The sequence below is a fragment of the Emydura macquarii genome, unplaced genomic scaffold, assembly GCF_026122565.2.
Source record: "Emydura macquarii macquarii isolate MOO-44397 ecotype Brisbane River unplaced genomic scaffold, CSIRO-AGI_Emac_v2 contig_3343, whole genome shotgun sequence".
Classification (NCBI taxonomy): Eukaryota; Metazoa; Chordata; order Testudines; family Chelidae; genus Emydura; species Emydura macquarii.
In genome coordinates this window covers 4,160,355-4,179,652 of record NW_027133480.1, presented here as the reverse complement: position 1 = coordinate 4,179,652, position 19,298 = coordinate 4,160,355, and the positions used below count along the sequence as shown (strand labels likewise).

The 19,298-nt window shown below is 38.2% G+C and overlaps 1 long non-coding RNA gene across 2 annotated transcripts in view; it reads right to left on the bottom strand.

Annotated features, from left to right (window-relative positions):
- LOC137143552 (uncharacterized) overlaps positions 1-12,429 on the bottom strand; it is a 39,298-nt gene extending 26,869 nt beyond the window's left edge. For both annotated transcript variants that reach the window (XR_010917197.1, XR_010917196.1), the window contains exon 1: positions 12,316-12,429. This is a non-coding gene — a long non-coding RNA (uncharacterized lncRNA). The remainder of the gene's footprint in view (positions 1-12,315) is intronic.
- Between the last annotated feature and the right edge of the window lie 6,869 nt (positions 12,430-19,298).

The following is a 19,298-nucleotide window of genomic DNA, read 5'->3' as shown; positions in this document are numbered from 1 at the left end:
GCAGTACTTACAAAAATATAGTTAACAGTGGTGAAATCTGCATCTGTGAGGTCAATATCAGAGAGGAGATCTTAAACCTCCTACTGTGGCACAGACGAAGAACAAAAAGTCTTGGCTATTCAGCTGCTCATGTATTTTCAGGTAGCAGCAATAGTCAGAGGACCCACAAATTGAGAAACTCAATAGCAAGGGAGAGTTATATGGCTTCATCTTTCACAATATCTTCTAGATGCTTCCCTTCCCTCACATCATAACCTCAATTTTGTCTGAATTGACCTTCTTGCTACCTAACTCAGTCAAACACTGAAAGCAAAGACATGCCACTGTCTGGTCCCCAGGAAATGGGGCAAAAACTGTTGCCACTCTCAATGCCAACACTAGGTGAAAGAGAAAACTTAGCAGCTTCAACAAGAGATAAGTTTGTCCCATCCATGTGACAACAATGCAAATCAATGAATCAATGTTTAACTAATTAGAGCCGATGTTTACAACCAAATTAAAAGTACTTGTACAGAAGGAACTTCTCACTAGCATTAAGAATGAGATTAGTGGTTCAGAATAAAAACTGGTCTGAAGTTCAGTCCAAATGAATAGATCAAGAAACATTTGTAAAAAGATGTGGTCAGAAAAGTAACTCGGTGAAAATGACCTCTCTTTACTGTAAATATCTTCTCTCTGTATGGTGTGCAGCACTAGACAGATCTGCTTAATTTGCTTTTAAAGGGAAGAATGTAATGTTGTCAGGACTGGACAAACAATCAATACAGTTCTCTCTCATGCATTATGTTCTATGCACTGTTCTCTATCAGCATCGTGAACCTGCATTCTAGCTAAGTTTTGAATGAAACATCTCTATGGTTGTTGAAGATGTAAGAAGCAGAAAAGTCATTTGCAAATACCTGCTTGAGTTTGCAGTTAGGAAAGTCTTGTTTTGCTCTATAAAGTAAGGCATTTTAAAAAAGAAATATTGAGGGGGAATAAATATGGCACCCAAACATGTCATCATTTTTATAGCATCATTCTTCTGACCCCAACTGCACTTTAGATTATTAATTTTACTTATTTACAACTTTGCTTACTAGGATAGCCTCAAGAGATACAGATCTCAATTTGCAAGAGTTCCAGGGGGATAGCTCTCTACCATGTTACTCAAGCATTCTTCTGTACAATACAAACAATATAATCAGGACACTCAGCCTAAACTAGCAGACAACCATCAGCAATGAACAGTCACAATTTCAGTTGATTTTACACCAACAAGGCATCTTAAGGTAAATAGTTAAGAACGTCTTTAAACCAGATAATGTTGGGTGCCTTTTGCAATAGAACAGTCAGACTATTCCAGCTGTTGAAATTTGGACAATTTTCACACATCCCCACCTTTATCCCCAACACACTTCCTGACAGAATCCATCAATAGATTTTAAACAGGCTATGGGTCTGTCTTCACTCACAGCGGCACTGAGTGAAGACTGAATAAGACCACCCACGCAAAAAGATTAACGCTGCGTCAATGGAAGGCATTTCCCATCGGCGCAGCATAGTGGGGACACCGCGCTAATTAGGAAATTGATGGGAGATATGGAAGCTACTCTACGTAGCTTGCGTTATCTCCCATCAACTGCCACCAAATTTCGCAGCAAGTATTGACCAGGCTAATGTTATGTTAGCTGATGTCATTAAATCTAGTGTACTGTGGGGCCTCCCTGACATCGGTGAGTGTCACTTCTTTCTAGGGCATCCTTTAAATTTGAAAAGCCATGGGAACATGAAACAGTTAAGTGAGATAATGTAATCGACACGAGAGATAAAGAAGTACTAGACAGACACAGCATTTACAAACAAGGAGTACAATACTGTGTTATCTGTTACCTTTCCTTTATTTAAGGCACACACTTGTAAGCATTATGCAGATACTGTATGTTTAATAAACCCAGAGCATCACCTTAACCTTTTTGCATGTGTCTAATTTCTGCCAATATTTTGCTTCCAACTACATCTAATATATTCATATGCATACTTATTCCATAAACAAACGTTTTGTGATGGAAAAACAATGTTTGATTTTTAAACAACTTGACACTAATAAATATGTAGTAAGTGTTAAACAGACACACTAGAAATAGGAAATGTTCAGACAATCACATTTACAAGTCTTTGAGAAATGGCATGAAATTATATAGTAATTACTCAGTAATATATATTATATAGTATTACTATAGTATAATAGTATAGTACTAATAGTATAGTATAGTATATAGTACACTGTATAGTAATCAACTCAGTGTTTTAGCCGGTTCTGTACTGTACATTGTTAACTAAGTGTCCACAGAAAGAGAAAAGACAGAAAACAAATAACAAATTTCCTTTCTATATGAACAAGCAAGCAGTTTTCCACTGCCCACCAAGCACACTATGAGATACAACTCTGTGCTGTGAAATTTGCTATAATTGACATATAGGGTCTTAGTAGGAAATCAGATGGGTTGAATTCTACCAGCCGTTCCTATCTATCTGAATAAACTTCCCTTTCTGTTGTTTCAAGATTGACTACTAGCTCCCTTAAGTATAAACTTTTCAACATGCCTATTGCTCAGTGCACCTATTTCAGAAACAAGAACAGCTTGGTCAAATCCATTTAGTAACAAGGCAAAAAATTATTACTATCTATTAAGACCATATTCTTACTCCCTGTCACGAATATCAGGTGAAGAAAAAGAGAGAGAGAGAGAACTTTTTGCCCCCCCTTACAATGCAGACTTACAACCTGCCATTTCTGCCCAGGCTTGTCACTGTCTTAAGAACTTGCTTTCCTGCCTGGGGACTTTATTGTAGAGAAGCAGAGATAGTCCTTTCATTCCTCTATAATTCCTCCTGCACTCTGCTGACTGCTAGGCACCATTCTTCTTACTCACATGCCTTTAACAAGTCTTTGAATGGATTAGCTTAGTAACGCACACCAACATGGATGTTGACATTTTCTAAATACAGATTCTTGTTTTATTTATTTGTTACATGACCATTTCAACAGGCTTTTTCCCCATCTATTTTGAAGTGATTGTATTTACATATAAATATTTACAGCTTGACATAACAAAATTCCTCAGAGGAGGTAATAATGTCCTGTGATCAAGTAAGCCCATTAACAAGTCATCATTAGGTAGCATCCAAAAGGGTTTTAAGCCCTTATTAACTCCGGACTCAAAGACATAAGACTATGAATGACATATTCCAGATTTTGAATGATATGTTCATTGCAGAAGCAAAAAAAGAATTCAGTTTTGTCTCCTTTTACACAGAGTGTAGTATATGTTTACCCTTGTCCTCCCTGACCCCATTCCCACTCCATTTTACACAAGAGGTTTTCCAAGCTGACCAGTAGGCCAAGTATTATGGAAAGATCACCCTCTAGCCTGGCCAACACAACTGGTAAATTTTGACATTTTAGTCTCATAAATGCATTGATGCTTGGCAGAAAGTTTCCTCAACATACATGACCTAAGAAGTTGTGAAGAGAGACTCAGATGAAAACTTGCCACCCCACTAGCTGCTCTCCCCTTCCTGTTTCCAGTTAAGTGTGGTTAATAGTATTAACATACTACAATATTGGACTATCATAATGTTAGTTCTATAAATATAATAATCGTAATTAAAAATACTATTAAGACAAAGTGAAACGCATTGATTTACAATCCAGCCCAATGCATTTCCACCAACCAATTAAAAAAATTAAAATTTTGAACACTACTGTAAATTGACTGTTTACATTGATTCAATAGAGAGTTGTTTAGCACAGGGTTGTAATTAGTATTGTGGGCCTGATTCTGGCTGTAGATGGCCAGCAAAGAATTCCCTTTGCAGAAGGGTAAACCTAGGGGTGGCTTCTGTGCCGGCCACCCCTTCATTCCATCATAGGAAGCAGTGAGTGAGGCGAGGAGTGAGGTGTTGATGTGGCAGAGCAGTGCTCTGTTACTTTGATCTCTACTGGCATAAGTTAGAGCAGCTCCCAGGGCTGTTCTCAAATCGATTCCAAGGTCAAGGGTGCTGAATCAGGCAGCAGTAATCAGCCTCTTGAAGCCCTATACCACCTTCAACCACTGTGCTGAATGGAGAATGGACATAGACACAGTCATTTCTAAGTCACCAATAATAACACTTAGCATTTATATATCACTTTTCATCTCCAAAGCACGGAACAGATATTCACCTGCTTACAACTTCTATCCTCATAACGCAATGGAGAAAATTAAGTGGAAAGATTATATGACTGACCAAGGCCACATAGAAAATCACTGGCAGAACACGATTAGAACTCAGGACTTGCAGACCCCTAACTCTATGCATATTGATCCAAATGATGTTGCCTTCCTTTTTGTAACTGAAATCATGGAATATTATCTGAATATACCAGGCCTGAATTTGACTCAGACTTGATCTGAGCAATGTTTATACCTAAAATGGTCCTATACAGTCAATTATCTGTAAGCAGAGCTAGGCAAAGAAGGGCAAAAAGTATTTGCAACATATTTTCATTGTTGCCAATTTTCTGATCTATCATGAGTCTTATGATATTAAGTGTTTTTCAAAGGCTTCAGCTTCTGAAGGCAAGCAATTACATGAGCATCTCAGCTTTCATTTGAAAAACATTACTAGTCATCAATTTTATAAAGAAAAGCTTGAAAATGTGACACCAGTGCATATTAAATATTCAAAAATAGAAAGCAAACAAAAACACATTTTTAAAAATCCCATGATTTTAACCCAATCTCATACTTTTGGAGCACTGATTTTTGAACACTCGGGGTTGGTAAATACTGCTCTGTTGCATATCCTGTACTGCATTTCAATTTGCCCATGTTGGCACCCTTTCCTCTTCATTTTTCTTGAAATGAAATTTTATTCATACAAATGTTCATGAAAAGCAAATTTCATAACCAGAGTCAAAAGTCACTAAGTCAAGAAGCTAAATTCATTCACAGACTAAATTTTAGGCAAAAGCTGAAGGTTAGATTATTCAGTCAGAGACTAGAAACATTACTATGTGACTTAAATGACCAAACACACAGCTCATATCATGAATACTGAATATTATTTAATGACTGTGCCCACTATGATCCATTTTCAAACAACCTGTAAGCTGAAATTTGTGTGCATAAAACTATTCAATCAATTTTGAATGGACACTTCAGAACAGGGGGGAAAACGAGGAAAATTCACTGTATGCATTGCTCACAAAAACCAATCAAACAATTCTGCATAAGGAATGATACAACAAAGGTGGTGAAGTGTCCTTAGCATAAGAATATGTGGAGGAGAATTGTGGGACTACTGTGGTAGGAATATTATGAATTGGGGTCAGTGATAATTTTGGTATGAAAGTTCAGTCTCTCTCTCTCTCTCTTCCCCAACTTTAGTTTAGAAGATGGAAAGAAAAGAAAACTCAACATTTGTCTGAACAAGGGGTTTCCAGATTTTAGATTTGGACATGGAATATGTGACACAAAACTTTGTGGATCATGCACAAAGAACAGATTTTTGGTATGCACATATACTGAGCTGCATGAGATGGCCAATGATGAAAGATGAAGCCAACCTGACTCAAGGTCTATACAGATCCCAAATTTCTCATTTAACAAAACATTAGAAAGTCCATCTCTTGTATCTAGGACCACCAACTGGAAGCACATAAGTGTTCATGAGAGTAAAGAAGTCATGGAGAAAGACACAGAGAGAGAGTGACATTGACTACATGGACCGGGGCAGTTACTAAAACAGCTTAGGATAAAATGATAGAATATTGCACACATAATATACATACTGTGCATTGTTTTGTTATTAAAAAAGAATCATGATACATACAAATATAAACAAAATTAAATTAGTTTATATTGTAATAGCACAGTATATAATAAACCCTTAGAAACCCTGACTTTTCATTCCCAACCCTATGCTTGTCCTTAGCTGGCAGTAGGGGAATATGGAAAGAAGCTCCATTAAGCACAGAAAGCTTGGTTGTTTCTATCACTTTTCATGTTGTGCTGGCAGGCTTCTTGATTATGTATACTTCTATGCTTCCTGGGATCAGAACAGATACATCAAGACCAGCTCACATAATTCAGTCCCATGGATTATAGGTATTCTAGAGCTGGACACACAGAGTGCCAAAAATCTCTTCTTGCAGTGTACCTATCTTGGCTGATTTCTGAATGGCGAAATTAAAATGTCTTGCCCTTTCTTATCTTTTTGTTTGTCTTCATCAATTCAAAAGTTCTACAGATCATACACATTTGCAAGACCCAAGTGACAAAAACCCTTTGAATGAGCATAGTTGTGTGTTCTGCCAAGTCCTCTCTTGTGTGGACATTCATCAGCAGTGGCACAGGCTGGTTGGATGTCAGGGGAAATCTAAATTTGGAAACTAGAGATGCCTGGAAGTCATTGCCTCCTGGCTCACCTCCAGTAATCCACTAAAAATCAGTATCGGTAAAGTTCACACTGTGAGCACTGAGATGTGTTGTGAAATATAAGGAAAACATGGGAAATGTTACATCTTTTGGGAAGTGGTTCAATAAATGTTTAAGGAAACCACTGCTGTCAGGAGCCAGTTCCTCTTCATAAAATTGTGATTTTAAATTTTTGTTATTCAACTTGTTTGTTCTAAAACTGGAACTGTCTCTATGTATTTGTGTGGCCATGTGTGATTTTTACATGTTTATACATAATGCGTTGATGACATGTTGCAATGTGATTTACCTTGAATTCTCTCTAAGCTTCCCCTATTGTCCCTCTGCAAAGAACATGGAAAATGTTTTTAACTGAGCGGCATGTATTTTAAATCAGAGTAAAGTTTAGTGGTTCTGATGACCCCATTCAAAATGCAAATGGAACATTATCTTTGCAGATGCCTCATATCTTCTTCTTGAAGATACTACACTATTTGCATAGCTTTTTGTCTACAAATAAAGAAACATAAGGATTTTGTTGGATTTGCTAGGAAATGATTCTCTAAAATCCACAAACATCTGACTTGTGTACCTTGATGCAATTCCACCAGGCACAATAGCCTTGATTTTACACATATTTGGTTTGAGACTCTACAGTAAAAAGTTGAAAATCCCTGGCAACAAGTTAACCTGTGGTCCTTTCATTTAAGTTTCTCATCCACAGATTGTGTCTCCCCCACTTTCCCTCCCCCCATCTTGAGAACTTTCACTACAGGATTTGCTCATTATATGAGCAATATAAGAGACTTGTCAATCTCAAAAATTTCTCCTCTCCCTTTATCCCACTATAGAGAATATCATAAGAAACACTAATGGAAGACCCTGTTTCTTTTCAGTGTGGGGATTGAGATAATGGTGCTAGCTATTGAGCCTTTTCCTGCAGATCAGAAGTTTAAATAGAGCAAAGTAGTGGCCAGATGTCATTCAAAAGTTATCTAATGGCTCCACAATGGCTTGTGTAAAGAGAGTTGATGGTTTCAGTCCAGGTCTGTGTGTCCAGACCACAAAAACCACTGTGACAACTGATGCTAACTGGTCTCTTTGCTGGCGGTTTCCATGGAGTAGTCAAGAATGGGAATTCCCATGTAATCTCTAACCCATGTTCTTCTGTTAAGGAGTAGTCATAACCAAATTAATCAATTCCGTTGTTAAAACAAAACTAGTTTCCTGTGCAGCTTAATGGAAATCAATGGAACAAGCTTCTTGAATTTACAGAAAGAACATCAAAAGGATAAAATTAAAATAAGTTTAATTTAGAAGATAACATAAAACATATTGGATGTCTGCTCTATTGCAAAAGATGTGGATTTAGGAGCCAAGCCTACAAGATGCAAAATGCCCTTTGGGAAAGGGCGAGTGCCCCTAATTCCAACTGGTTGATTCATGCAGGATTTCATAACTCAAACCCAGATTTGTAAAGGTACATAGGTGTTGCTTTGGTCAGCATTGCATTGCATCGGTTAACTGTTAGGGATCCTGCCCCTCAGTTGAATCGCCAACCCAAAGCTAGATGCCCAGGCTTCCCATTATCCCTTACCATGAATGGGGAGAATTAGGCACCTAAGAAAGAGATCCTCAGAAGCCAGCAAGCTGACTGGGGAGCTTCCTAAGGTAGCCAAGATTGAAAGAGGGGCTGAGAGAGAAGCAGGGCATTTAGGCAGCTAAGCAGCTATGGTGTGCCTGGCTGATGGCCAGATATAGGTGCCTCCCCCTCCGCACAGGATTCTTAACCACAAACACCCCCCTGTAGCTAGGCCCCTAAGCCAAATCATCTCTCACATACACATAGCTTCCACGGCCAGAAGGTATCACTGTGATCATCTAGTCTGACCTCTCATATAACATAGGCCATAGAACTTCCTCAAAATAATTCCTACAGCACATCTTTTAGAAAAACATCCAGTCTTGATTTAAAAATGGTCAGTGATGGAGAATCCACCAGCCCCTTGGTAAATTGTTCCAATGTTTAATTACTCACAGTTAAATTCACACATTTTTCCCCAGTATGAATTTGTCTAGCTTAAATTTCCAGCCTTGAATAGTGTTATATCTTTCTCTACTAGACTGAAGAGCTCATTATTACATATTTGTTTCCCCTTGTGTGCATGTGTGTATGTACATACGTACGTACATAGATTTAGCTCCTGGAATCTATCACTGCAAGGCATATTTTCCAGTCCTTTAATCATTCTTGTGGCTCTTCTCTGAACCCTCTCCAACGTAAAAACATCCTTGTTGAATTGAGACACCACTAGCGGACATAGTATTCCATCAGTGGTCACAGCTACCAAATACAGAGGTAAAATAACCTCTCTACTTCTACTCAAGATTTCCCTGTTTATGCAGCCAGGAATTGTATTAGCCCTTTTGTCCACCACATCACACCAGTAACTCAGGCTCAGCTGATTATCTACCATGTTTTTTCAGAGCCGCTGCTTCCCAAGATAGAGTCCTCCATCACATGAGTAGCCTATATTCTTTCTTCCTAGATGTATATATTTACATTTAGCCATATTAAAATGCATATTATTTGCTTGAGCCCAGCTTACCAAGCAATCAGGATTGCTCTGAATCAGTCACTTGTCCTCTTCATTATTTACCACTCCCCCACTTTTTTTTGTCATTTGCAAACTATCAGTGATGATGTGTTTTCTTTCAAGTAATTAATAAAAATGTTAAATAATATAGGGTCAAGAACCAATCCCTTGGGGCAAGGGCATGAACAGGAATTTAAATTTGACCCCTTTGGAGGGGCACTTTCTATGCCTCAGCCCCCCTCCCCTACTCTGGGAGGTGATCACTTGTCCCTCCCCTCCCGCACCACACTAGCCCTGGCAGCAGCTTGCTTTTCCCCTCCCCCTGCCACCCTAGCTCCAGCAGGAGCTCCCTCTTCTCCTCCACCTCCAGGGCCAAAGGAGTTCTATGCCCCCCACTGATTATTTGGGGGGGGCTGTGCCCCTGCTTGCCCCCTTTGTGCACTCCCCTGCCAGTTACCGCACTAGAAACACACCTGTTTGATGATTCTCCATTTACAGTTACATTTGAGACCTATCAGTTAGCCAGCTTTTAATCCATTTAACAGGGACCATGTTAATTTTATAGTGTTCTAGTTTTTTAACCAAAACATCAGAGGGTACTAAAACCTTACAAGAGGGTAAGTATATTGTATCAACACTGTTACCTTTATCAACCAAACTTGTAATCTCAAAGTAATCAAGTTAGTATGACAGGATCTATTTTCCATAAACCCATATTGATTGGCATTTTTATTACCCTCCCTTTATTTTGTATTACTCAAGTCCCATATCAGCTGCTCCATTATGTTGCCCAGAATCCAGGTCTGATGGACGGACCTATAATTACCCAGGGCAGCCAATTTACCCTTTTAAAATATTGGCTTAACATTAGCTTGCTTCCGGTCTGCAAAAACATCTCCCGACTCAGGTTTTTTAAAATTCATGGATGCAAGTTTATCTGGACCTGCTGATTTTAAAATGTCTAACTTTAGTAGCTGCTGTTTAACATCCTACTGAGATATTAGTGGAATAGAAAGCGTCTTATATGATATTACTATCTCCACTGTTTTTTTCTCAAATACAGAATAGAAATATTGAACACTTCTGCCTTCTCAGTTATTAATAATTCTACCATTTCCATCTAGTAATGCATCAACAATCTGGTTAAGATTCCTTTTGTTCATGCTATACTTAAAAAAACAAAAAACAAAAAAAGAATCCACCTCCTTATTGTCCTTAACTCTGCTGGCCATAGATTTCTCCTTGTGTCCCATTACTTCCCTTATCAATTTTTAAAATTCTTAGCTTCTGATGTATATTCATTACTATTATTTATCTAGCCACTTTCTCTTCCCTTCTAAACCAGATAGTTTTTTAAACCAATATAGTCTTCTTCCTTGATTGTTGGATTGTAGCTTTTGGGGCATCTAGAGAAGTGTTCTTAAGCAATTCCCAATAATCATTCTCATTTTTCTGATTAAGTTCTTCCTCCCAGCTGATTTGGCTCATAGTTGTTTTCAGCTTTGGTTGACCATGCTCTAGCAACCAAAATCCATCTCTCTCCCTCCCCCCAGCACTCCTGCTTATGCTAGATACCTCTCTCATTCTTGACCCACATTTCCCTGTGCCACCAGCTGTCTTTTGTGGGTGCGACATATGGTGGCCATACCTGTGGTAGAGGTGGGATAAAACATTTCTCTATCCATCTTATGCTCAGATGGCAAAATAAGGCAATACTGGGGACAAATTATTTATATGAACAATACAAGACTACCAAGTGCCTAGGAACCTGCAATCCATAACTCGGTATGTAGTAAATAGATCTTCATTGTGCTATTAATTACAAAGATTTTAAAATGCATTCCTGTACTAGGGATTAACACATAGGAAATTACTATTTATGAAAATGTAATGCAAGAACTACAAAATGACATGACATGTTTTAATTAAAATACGGTGACTTATAGGACATCCTAGAAATGCAAATATGACAGTTTAAAAGCTTCTGAAACGTATTTTTAAAAATATGATTAGTGATGTTTTTGGACCAGGACTTAGAATAATTCAGATTTGAAGAACTTTTCTTTTACTTTTCCCTGCTGTTTCTTCTTTCCCCTACATGTTCTTTGTTATTGAAATCTATGGCGCAATACCATTGCCACTACAGACAGTGATATGGTCTTCCTGTATGAACGCGAAGTGATATACGAGTATACTTTAGCAATTCCATCATTTATGCCTTTGTATTTGTTTCTTTCTTTATAAGCAAAGAATTTTTTGGAGAAAATGAATGAATGGGCCAGAAGATTGAACTCACCTCTCATCCCTATAATTAGTGCCCTCCAGATCAATCTTCAGCCAGGGCATTATAGGGAAGATTGCAACACCTGTGTGTGGTGCCTGTTCTGTGGATGAACGAGGGTTTCATTCTCTTGGAGTACCAAATACACTGGCACATTTCACCAACATTAAATTCACAAAAATAAATGCAAGAGAAAACAAAATATAGGGTGCTGTGAGAAAAACACACACTAGTCAGTACATCCATATCTTTGCTACTATGTATCTTTTAATAATGAAAAAGAATAAAGACAGCTATCAGGATGACAATGTATTAACTTTTTGTGAAAAACTTTTATTATAGTAGAGTAACACTACAACTGGTTACAGTTTCAGATGTATCAGGGCTTGTCTACAGTCTATAAGTTATCAATATAGGGGAGGCTGTGAATTAGGAGTGCTATAGTTTTAGTGGTATAACACTCTGTATGGACACTCTTATTCCAATATAAGAGTGCCTTTTTTCAATTCAGCATATTTCACTTAGGAAAAGGACTGAAGCTAAACTGAAAAAAAGCCACTCTTATTCTAGAATAAGAGCATCCACATAGGTGTGTATTATCATCACTTTAATATTGATTTACCTACACCAACGTATATATAGCCGGTACAATTTTCCTACGTACACACACCTGCCACCTTTGTTTAAAGCTTACTTCAGAGTTTACAATTCAGTCCATTAAAAAGTCACTCTGAACTACACAAGGAGTACAAGGCGTTATCTGAAAGCAATTGGGGATTGTTTGTAATAATAGACTTTCAAAATATCAGTATAGCAGTTTTTGAACCACAAATGTGGACTAAGGAAGGAAAGACCAGAATTTTACCAGAGTCTCACAATTAGCATTCCCATGCAATACTTTAAAATAGCTTCTTGCTTCAGAATGGAATTTTACAGGCTTATCATGAACTGACACTCTAAGTCATCTCAGAAATAAGTAAATAGAAAGACTGACCTTAATATTCGGTACTGTATGATCAGACCAGAAAACAAAGCAGCTTAAACCAAAACACTCAGCATATTACAGAAATACTAGCAGCTTATCCTTTATAACACAACTCTGTGTTTTGCCTCAGAACAGACAGAAAAAGATGTGCCCCTTTGCCCTCTTTTATAGCAAGGCTGCTCTGAATAATGAGATAATTGGCTTCCATGGTTCCACCTTAGCACAGTCACTTTCCCATTTAGCTGCATCTTCTCCCAGTTAAGGACTTTTTACCCTAATTAACAAAGCCACTTTCTTAGATGGCCAGCTTCTCCTGCAGGCTAGTCCATTAGGGCAGCAATCTGTGATGGTGCTCCACTGGTCAGAGAGAAAATGCTTTCCCTTCCCCACACAGGTTTCATCTCTACAACTCAGTAGGTCTTGTGATGGATTGTATGGACCTAATTAGCCAGATTATGGATTGACACCTTTCAATCAGTTTTTAAAAATAAACAGGACTTGATTTATATATATCCTGTATCTGCACTTATTTTCTTTTCTTTAATTTAAGGGGATAGAGTAACACATTTTGGATGCTCTGACCTACAATGCTAGGCACTGATATAGTGTTCAGTACCTGCATGATAATACATGTCTGGAAGTGGTATAATAGCATGGTATAATTTTTGCAGTTATGCAGTATTTTTCATTCAAGTTTCACAAAGTATTTTACAAAGATGAGTAAGTATTATTATTCCCATCTTGCTGAGAGGTAAACTGAGGCATGAAGATATTCTTTCTGGCCTTCCCTGCCAAGGTGGAAATAAGGGGAAGAGCCCTGAGCTGCCCTGTTACATTAGTCAGCGAATGCGATAACTCTGCTAAGAAAGGAATTCTCATTTGGCTATCCAGACACTTTCAACAGGGTCTTAAATTGGCTGGCTAAAACACAGAGGTGATTCTAAGTGACCTTCCACCACATTATCTGAGCCTTCTTCCCCCATCTCTCTGCTTATTTGTGTTCAGTATTAGCAAATTTGTGGTTTGTTAGTTGTGGTTCAGATTTCACAGGAGACTGGCACTTTAGCTGCTGATTTCTATGAGTCACGGGGACAGTGGATTTAGGTGGTGTGAATATCCATTGACTTTAACACTAACAACTTGGCTATTGAAGGTCTTGGAGAAATTGTTCCTGTGGAATTTGAGGCTTTATGTGGTCACTTTGAGCACTACAGTTTGTTTGCTAAATCAGCATGGGATTTGTTTCGTTTATCGGTATGTTCGTTTTACATGATCACAAACTGAAGTGGTAGGCCCTGGGAGTGAGGTGTCAACAGGGTAATTATTGGGGTTAGCACTTGCCTCATCCCAAATCTGTAGAGGTCAGAAGGTTTAGGGTTTAAACTACCATCCCCTTTCTATGCAAATTAGATAATAATGCACCTTTCTTAGGAAAGGGAACTTGATTTGCAGGGAAGCCCGAGCACTCTTACAGCATGTGGTGACTTCCTGGGCAATAGGCTGTCCTACATTTTAGGTATTGGGAGTGATGGAGGCTCTGAAAGACCTTTGATTTTACACAAATGGGTTAAGTTCCAGGACTGCATGATGCTCTAGAGTGGAACATCAAAAAGGGGAAAAGCATGTGACTGAGTACCTCATTTCATTACAGTACCTGTCACCTTATCCCTTTCACTGCTGGGAGGATAAGGTTCCATGAGAAGGTATCCATGAAGGAATTAACACATTTGCAGTCACTTGGCCAAAAATCCAGCTTTCTTTACCCATCTTCATTGGCACCCGCCATTTTTATGAGACACAGTCTGATTACAATTGTACTGGTGTAAATATGAAATAACTACATTACGATTTAAAACAGATCATCCAGGATTTTAAAAGGTAGACAAGGGGGTAGAACTGGATCAAAGATGCAGTTTTCAATTCATAGCAATTATTTTTTTTTAATGGAGACAAGTTGGAAGCATAAATTACAGCTACCTCCGGCGTCTTTAACTTGCATGACCAACACTTTTGTGCCAGAGATCATAGGTGGTCATGACCTTAGCAGTATTAAAGGGTTCATATTTTCAAAACTTTGCACTGTGCTTGAACATCTCCACTATGTCAAGGCTAAACCTGCTTTCTTTTAATAGCAGACATGCCTCATTTCTCTTTTATCTATTTGTTCTTCAACAAACATAGCTATTGTAACCCCAGGAAGGAAAATCTCACTCTTCATTCATGTTTCTCTAAGTCTTCACACAGTATCACAGGGTATCAGACAGCAATGCACTATGAAATCTTAGCCCTCATTCCTGTATTTTTTCCAGTAGCTGGTTCTTTTTTGTTCTGGGGAATCACACTTTTTTTTTTTTCATTTGCAGATTTCTTCAGAAAATTGGGTCAAATCTACCAAATGAAAATAAAATGTGAAAACATCAGATGTGGAGGCTTTGGATGTGGGTTGTATTGATTTTATTCATTTCTTTGTACGGCAGTGTGTTTGCCCTCCGCTGGCACAAAAATATTGTAAAACCTACCTAATAGAAATGTCAGCAAATTGTTATGGATATGAAGGGCTTATAGCATTCCATGATTGTATAACTATTCTGCTGGGGCTAATGGCTCCAGCCATCAGTTCTACCCAGCTATTCAGGATTTTTACAATACTCCAAATTGCACTACATACTTAATCACTGTGAATGAGGTGGGAATGTGGGAGACTAGAGAGAAAAAGGCTGAAATAGTCAAAGAGGGAAATGAATAAGACACTAATTAGCATTTTAGCTGAAAAGATGGAAAAGGAAGAGACAGATTTCTGAGAAACTGGGATGGATTTTCATGGTGACATTTTTTGATAACATGCTGTTCACCTGCAAACTCATCATTCATTCTTAACACTTGGAATTCAGACCTGCTTACTAATTTGTAGATGCATTAAAATTAATACTGCATAATATAGTTGCAGCAGGTAAACACTTGACAATAATTATATATTGAAATGTGAATCATACATTTTATTTGTGAAACAAGAATTAGCATGCCCAAGCATTCCACTGTATTAACTTTTTACTGTCATTTAATAAAACTTCCACTATATAAACATATGACAAAAAAATCTAAAGGACCTTTCCTGTTATGGTAGTTTGATAACAGGAATAACATATCTCTCAGCTGCCTGCCGTAGTTTAGAGAAGTTGATGCAACATACGCAAGAGAAGTCAGACAATTAGGAAGAGAATAGTTATTTCTTCATGGTTCTTCTCCCTGTTTTTTCTTTCCTCTTTTCCACTTCAGTCATGGGATCTCATTTACATTGCCTCAATCTTTCTGCACTTTTACTATTCTCCATTAAGGAGATAGGAGTGGGTTCTCTAGTTGTTATTTGGGCCTTTGAAAATCTCCTCCCAAGTCAGTATAATTTATTACATAAAACATCTGTTAACCACAGAGCAAAGTAACATTTTACTTAAGGTTTTCAGAGTATTTCTCCCAACAGTGATGAAGATGAATAAGGCCACTCTAAGTTTTACTGAAACTGGGCCAGATTCTGCTTTCAGTTATATCCCAGCAACCCTATTAGTTTCACCCAGGCTAAACAGGTTTAACTGAAAGCAGAATTTGGTCCATCCTCCAAATCCTTCACAATATGATATAAAAGTTCTATAATCTTCCACTCCTCAGAAGTTAAAACATCACATTCACATATACACCTTGTGCTCACTTACTGCCTGATCCAAAGCCCAATGAAGTCAATGGGCTGATTTCAATGGGCTTTGGGAACAGGCCCTTACTGTTGTTCTACCAGAGTTTCTAGAATGTCATAAACACATGTTCCACTGAGTTGGTATTTTCTCTTTTATTTGTGTCTGGGTGGATTGCTTTGTCCTGCTGTTCCCAATATATTTTACATGACTTTATGGAGGAGGTAAAATGGGTGAAGATTTGCAAGCTTCTACCAGAATGTTTAGTACTGTCACCCTTCTCAAAACCATGATGTAGTAGCATTTTCAGACAACTAGCCTGTTCAGATAGTATTTTTTATGTATGTCACTACCCCTCTGGCACTCTTTTAATAATGTTGGCTCTTTTGCTTCTGATAATAAAATCAGAGGAGAGAGCTTGCAAGTAACACTGAACACTGTAATGGAGTTGGAAGATTTGATAGCATGGTTAGTTATTGTAAAAACTTTGTGAAAGTCTGATACTTTTGCTACTGTGCAGATGAGAATGATTTGGGGAATGAACCAGAAACACTACCTTAATGTCGCCTTTTCTCCCTTGTTGGGCTCATTTTGCCATAATCACTGCATTAGCTAGGATGTCCTTGTCTGTAGGGAACTCATCTAGACAATGGGAGGCTTATTCCCTCATTCCAGGGCATCATTCTCTTTCTTTTCTTTTCTCTCTCTCACACCTGCCCCTTTGAAGAACTTGGTGTTCTTCTTTCTTTCTTCTCTTCTAAAAAAAAACTTGAAAGGAAAAAGACAAAGAGATGGTTAACCTTCCATTAGTTACTAGTGGAGGGATCCTCTAGATAAAGTCTGTCTAAAAGTTCTTTTTATATTCAAAATGGGAAATAGCTTAATTTGAATGACTCTAGAAGCTTTTACAAATTTTGAGCATTGTTCTCCATGAGATAGTAGTGGAGAATTTATAACCTGACACACTGCTCACTAAAACTACCTTCTCTTAATTATATAACTCATATCAATTAGATCATATTTGGAAAGACAACTTGCTGACATGCATTAGTTGATACATTCACCCTAGTATGTACTATTGACCAGAATTTTCAATGCAACCTAGATACTTAAATAGCCCTTAATGCACTTAAGCTAACATTTAGGTGAACTAAAAATTTTCAAAAGAAAGCCATGGACAGGAGCTGAGACTAGCTGTGCCTACATTTTAGTAATTGTGGGCATGACTAAAGGTTCAGGCAGACAATAGAGTTTGAGCTTTTCAATTCCTTCAAAAACTCCTGCTTACTTTTTAAAAATATTGACTATTCTAACTCTGGTTTGTCCATATAAATGGACAAATCTTTTACAAATATTGCTAAGCTCTTGGTCTCAGTATTATGTTGTAGCAAAGAGTTCCACCGTGTTATTGTGCAATGTGTGGGAAAAACACGTCCTTTTATCAGGTTTGGATTTCTCACCTTTTAATTTCACCAAATGTCTCTTGCTCTTGTATAACAACACTGAGTGAATAGATGTTCCTAATCATTTGCTACTTTCTATACTTTTTACCTTTTACTCAGCTACTCACGGGCTGCATTAGGCATCCCGACTATTGACTTTTTCTAGACTATTGGGGCTGACAATGGATACTATTCAATCAGCAGCCTCAGCAGCCCTGTCCCTCTTCCTCTGGGTCCTGTTGTGAAAAACCATTAGTTACGTCACCTTCATTGTATGTTTAAACAACTCCAGGGAATATTATTACTTATTATTTGTGTCACTGTGATGCTATGAGCCCTAGTCATGGATCAGGACCCCATTATGCTAGGTGCTATACAAACATAGAACCAGAAGTATACATTGTAGGACACTTATTTGTGAAAATGTGGACCGATTCTTGGGAGATTAATGGCATGTTACTCCTAGGTGATTAATCTCATTCAGTGATTCTCTAACTAGGTCCTTGGCAGCTCTGTTTGCCTGAAAACTTATGTCACTTCTTTCCCAGGGAAACCACAAAGCATGCATGTAGGTGAAAAATATGTACATTACCATGCTCAAAAATGGGTGCTTTTCCTTGCTCAGAGATGATCACAGTTCCATGGTGTACATGGATTCGGTGGCAAAAGAGTGTAAAAGTGTAGAAGCTTCTAAGGAAATCAGGGAGAAAAGTAGTACTTTCCAGAATGATTGGCAACAGGTAGGTGATCTCCAAGCACCTGACAAGGACTAAAGCATAATCAAATAGACACAATTCAGCAATAGTCATCCTTTTTCCATACCCATAGACTTTAAGAGAAGAAAGGACCATCATGATCATCTAGTCTGACCTCCTGCACATCACAAGCCACAGAATCTCACCCACCCACTCCTGTAATAGATCCGTAACCTCTGAGTTACTGAAGTCCCCAAATCATGATTTAAAGACTTCAAGTTACAGAGAATCCACCTTTACTCTACTTCAAACCAGTAGGAGTCCTATGCCCCTTGCTGCAGAAGACGGAGGAAAAAACCACAAGGTCTCTGCCAATCTGACCTGGAAGAAAATTCCTTCCTGATCCCAAATATGGCAACATAGTCCTAGCTTACCATGTACAGTAAATGGTAGCTCACGGTATGGCACAGACTAGTAAAGAAGCAGAGCAACGTAACACCTCTTCCTTGTTACTGATGTGCAGAGCCACAGACAATGTCTCAGCCCTTCCCCCCGTTTTATATAAGCAATGTTTATTTTATTGATTCTCTCTCGTACATGGTCCAAAATCAGATAAAACTAATGGCCAAATTTTCAAAGTTAGGTAGAACTGCACAAATACATTTGCACATGCCTATTTCATGCAGATGGATACATATTATGCACACATGAAATGCATGTGACCAGTTATGTAACATGCAAGTTTCAGGTGTGCCGGTATCACTGCTGGGGTGATCGTACATGCTTCTCAAATGGCACTCAGAATTTTTTAGTTTAAAAAAGGGATGAAGTGGGAATCTGGTGTGGAATACTGTTAGTTGTGGAAGAAACGAGTGGATCTCCACTGGTGGTTCAACTCTTTGAATACATCAGGGAAAACTTTTGGCCTCTAAATCCCATTAACATCATACAGGCCAGAGGGAAATGAACCAAAGAAAAAAAACTGAAGCCAAATTTTCATAAGTGCACAACAGCCAGCTGCTCCCATTAATAAGACTGGAGAACCTACCCCCTAACAACGAACAACGCGAGATGCTGAGGTTTTTGAACATCTGGCCATTTCATTTAGGGGTTTAAATGGGAACTGAGCTTGTTTGAGCCCTTGTGTGTTGAATTTTCAGTCTTCCTTTAAG